This window comes from Chrysochloris asiatica, unplaced genomic scaffold (genome assembly GCF_000296735.1).
Source record: "Chrysochloris asiatica unplaced genomic scaffold, ChrAsi1.0 scaffold00227, whole genome shotgun sequence".
Taxonomy (NCBI): domain Eukaryota; kingdom Metazoa; phylum Chordata; class Mammalia; order Afrosoricida; family Chrysochloridae; genus Chrysochloris; species Chrysochloris asiatica.
In genome coordinates this window covers 828,127-833,190 of record NW_006408745.1, presented here as the reverse complement: position 1 = coordinate 833,190, position 5,064 = coordinate 828,127, and positions in this window count along the sequence as shown.

Below are 5,064 nucleotides of genomic sequence, written 5' to 3'. Positions count from 1 at the left end.
TGATATAAAAATACTTTAAAGAATTAAAAATCCTATCATATTTTATTTCAGCATTTTAATATAAATTTTTATGCAGGAATTAGTAGAAATTACCCTTTTGTCCTTTTGTGGCATTTTTATGTGCACAGTGTCTTTTTTTTTTTAAATTATTATTATTTCACAAAGCATTACTAAATAAACATGCTTTGCTTTAACTAGCATATCTTTAAAAAGTAGATTTCTTGAAATAATTGACCTTTTAAATAATATTGAAATGGTATATTAATCTTAAATACATGTGTAATTCTGAATGGGTGGCATAGATGAATGTACTATTGTATTTAAAAATTGTAAGTGCTATTTGAGTGGGCAGTAGAGCTCATCTCCACTATCATCATCGTAGTCCAAGCCAATGAAGTTTTCTGTCTGAGAAATTATTCATTTCATTATTATTTTTGTTGTTAGGTGCTATTGAGTCAATACCAACTCATGGTGACATTTGCCCAACAGGGTAAAACACTGCTTGGCCCTGTGTTAACTTCACATTCGGTGCTATGTCTTAGCCCATTGCTAATGCCAGTGTATCAAATCATCTCATTAGGAGTCTTCTTCTTTTCCTCCTCTAGGAACTGTTCCCCTCTGACAATATGTCCAAAGTATGAGAGATGAAGTTTGGCCATCCTGGCCTCCAAGGAGCACTCTGGCTGCACTACTTCCAACACAGATCTGTTGGTTCTTTTGGCAGTCCATGGTACTTTTAATATTATTCTCCAACACTGTACCTCAAATGCATGGATTCTTCTATATTCTTCTTTATTTACTGTTTAACTTTCACATGCATATGAGGTTACTGAAAATACCATGGTTTGGGTCAGGCGCTCCTTAGTCCTCAAACTGACATCTTTGCTCTTGGACACTTTAAAGAGGTCTTGTGCGGAAGATCAAGACTGGTTTATGTAAGTGTGAATTCATATAGAGTTTCTTGAAAATCAGCACCTCCAAGTAGATTTTGGAAGAAGTGCACTCAGAGTGCTCCTTGGAGGCCAGGATGGTCAAACTTCGTCTCTCATACTTTTGACATATTGTCAGGAGGGACCAGTCGATGGAGAAGGATATCATGCTTGGTAAGGTGGGGGGTCAGAGGAAAAGAGGAAGACCCCAGCAAGATGGACTGGCAAGGTGGCAGCATCAGTGGGTTCAAGCATGGCAACAATGGTGATGTTGGCCCAGGACCGGGCAGTGTTTCATTCTGTTGTGTATAGGGTCACTATGAGATGATACAAACTCGATGGCACCTAACAACAAGAAGTAGATTTTATATCATCCTGTAGGGTAAGTCTTATCTTTCTTCAGCATAATGACTGGCAGTTTCAAATCTAACTGGACTGCTAACCACAAAGTCAGCAGGTCAAACCACCATCCATTCCAAGGGAGAAAGATACAGCTTTTGGTTTCCTTGAAGATTTATGTATTCAGAAGCCCAGAATCACTCAATGGAAGTGGGTTTGGAATCCCATGTTTAGGGTATAGTGGTGGTTCAGTGGTAGAATTCTTGCCTTCCAGGTGGGATATCTGGGTTTGGTTAATGGTTAGTGAACTTCAGGTACAGCCACTATCTACTTGTCAGTCAAGGCTTACATGTTGCTATGATGATGAAAAGAGATTTCATTGGATTGTCCAGAAAGACTAGAAAGAAAGGCCTGGTGATTGCCTGAAAAATCAAGCAATGAAAACCCTATAAATCACAATGGTTTAATACTACTGTTCATGGGATTATCATATATCTGTGGCTCACTCTGTGAAAGTTAATTCCAAATTACATTATTGCACCTTAAGGAATTGGTTATCGTAGACCTGTTAAAGCTCTGCAAATTTTACTTCATAATGATCACTGGGGGTATTTGATAAGCTGCATATTTTGATTCCATGAGACTGGTGTGTGACATGAACATTTCTAGGAAACTTCCAGATTACAAAAATGTCACTATCCTTTGAGCAGGAAAACCAAGGAAAATGATAAGCCTTAATTTGCCTCATCTTCTAGTGTGGCTGTCTTCCTTAACTCTGTACTTTTTCATTGGTTCTGTATGTTCAATGCCTTTTAAATATCTTGGACTTTCTACTCACAACTCTTATACATGTTCTTAACAAAAACAAACAAACAAACAAACAAAACACTCCAAGTCCACGGTCACCACCTACCTCATTCCCATTCTTACCTCTCAGTATAAGTATCTACTCTCATGAAAACTTTCATTTCCTTCAAGACTGGGTTCAGGATTATCATTGAACATCAACTTCACTTTAATAATCATTTCACATATTTATACTTGGGAAATGCCTACTTTTCCTATTAGATGGTAAGGTTCATGTCATGATAATTTCAATGGCAACAGAGCTTATAACTATTGAAAGAATATCCTTTAGGCCCTCAGATGCAAGGACCCAGCCCTGAACAAAATGTAAGAAGAATCTGCTTTGTAGTGTCTTGTTTAAAATTTACTTATTTCCTCTCTGATGTCTGGCATCTATCCAATCTGGTGGTGCCAGAGGAGAAGAAGAAGGATTCATGGGTATTGTCCCTAATTTACACCTTTGGGGCATTCTCCATCATTTTCATACCTCAGTCTAACACAATGCCCAAGGAGCTTTGAAACTTGAATCTAAGGTGTCATTGTGGGACCCAGAGCAAATTTGGCTCTATGTTGTTGTTGTTGTTGTTGTTAGGTGCCATCAAGTCAGTACTCATAGCAACTCTGTGCACAACAGAACAAAACACTGCCCAGTCCTGGGCCAACCTCACAATCTTTGCTCGGCCTGAGCTCATCCGCTACTACCACTGCCAATCTATCTCATTGGGGGTCTTCCTCTTTCTCTCCAGTCCTCCATTTTACTAAACATGATATCCTTCTCCAGTGACTGGTCCCTCCTGATAATATGATTGACAAATTATGAGAGACAAAGTCTGGCCATCCTGATTTCTAAGGAGTACTCTGGCTGTATTTCTTCAAATGCAGATGTTTGTCCTTTTGGTAGACCATGGTACTTTCAGTATTATCCTCCAACACCATAGCTCAAATGCATCAATTCTTCTGTGGTCTTCCTTATTCACTGGTCAACTTTCACATGTTATGTTGTTACTGAAAATACCATGGCTTGGATCAGTTGCACCTTAGTCTTCAAACTGACATCTTTGCTCTTCAGCACTTTAAAAAGCTCTTGTGTAGCAGATTTGCCTAATACAATACATCCTTTGATTTCTTGACTGCTGTATCCATGAGAGTTGATGGTTGATCTGAGAAAAATGAACTCGTCGACAACTTCAGTCTTTTCTCCATTGATAGGCTCAATGTTTGTGGCTTATTGGTCCAGTGGTGAGGATTTTTGTTTTCTGTACATTGAAATACATTCCATACCGAAGGCTGTAATCTTTGATCTTCAAATCCTCTGCACTTACAGAAAGCAAAGTTGTATCATTTGCATATTTCCGGTTGTTAATGAGTCTTCCTCCAATTCTGATGCCATGGTTTTTTGTTTTTCTTTTTTCATATAATCCAGCTTTTTGCATTATTTGCTTCGCATACAGGTTGAATAAGTATGGTGAAAGAAGATAACCCTGTCGCACACTTTTCCTAATTTTAAACCATTCAGTGTTCCCGTGTTCTGTTCAAACAACTGCTTCTATGTACAGGTTCCTCATGAGCACAATGAAGTGTTCCTAAAAAAACATACTTTGCAATATTTTCCATAGCTTGTCATGATCCACACAATTGAAAGCTTTATTTGTAGTCAATTAAGCACAGGCAAACATCTCTCTGATATTCTCTGCTTTCAGCCAAGATCCATTGGACATTACCTCATTCCATGTCCTCTTCTAAATTTGAATAGAACCTCTGGAATTTCTCTGTCAATGTATGGTTTCTGCTATTTCTTTACCTTTGGTAAAACTTTATTCACATGGGATTTCAGTTGATATTGTCATTTTTGTTTTGGGTTTTTCCTACTGATCTTTCTTTGAAGATGTATCTTCTGTTGCTGTAGCTGTTTCAGGCTTGTCTGCTTGTCCATTCTAGTGGGAATGTCCCACCTCAGAAGGTTCTGAATGGAGCTCAGGATTCCACTTAAGGTCATATACACCGCAAAGACTGCAAGAGGCCTATTTCACTAGACAAGTTCTAGAACCCCCTTTAGGTATTCCAATCAGTCATAGGCTGATGACGAGCTTACAAGCTTTGTGTAATCATTTTTCCTGACATTCCTTTCTATCCCACTCAGGTGTCTATTTTACAATAGTAGGCAAGGGAAACCAATATTTGTAAAACAGTGAAGCATCTCAGTATTTTTTCCCTTCTTCAGACTATGTCTTGATCCCTGTATCACAGAGCCTCTTGTTCCAAAGTTGAGCATGCATCACTATTTACCATTTAGCCTATGCAAACCTGTCTCAGTGTTCTCCTATCTGCCTTGTTCTTCCAGTCTCCCCCACCTTCTTTTGTATTTCCCTCCTCAACACCTGAACTATGATTTGTCTGCTCCCTACCCTGTGTTTTACCACAGCTTCCCTCCACTTCCCCTAAATCCCCCCACTGCACCCCTACCTGTAAACAATAAAGATTTTTGCCCCTTTTAGTATGGGTATCTTTTCTTAATCTTTTACAAGAATGGTCTTATGAAATACTTGTCCTTTTGTGACTGAATAAATTCACTCAAGGTTCATCCATGTTATGTGGTGGCTTACAACTTCTTTGTTATTGTTCAAGGTAGCATAATATCCCATTGTATGTATGTACCAAAGTTTGTTTATCCATTCTTCCATTGATGGGCACTTAGGCTGTCTCCATCTTTTTACTATTGTTAATAGTGCTGCTAAGAATATTGGTGTGAGACATCTTTGCTCTTTAACACATTAAACAGATGTTTTGTAGCAGGATTTTCTAATGCAATAAGCCATTTAATTTTTTGACTACTGCTTCCATGAGTATTAATTGTAAATTTAAGTAAGTAAAAGGAAGTGTTTGAAACTTTAATCTTTTCTCCATTTATCATGTTGTAATTTATTGGTCCAGTTGTGAAGATTTTTTTTTT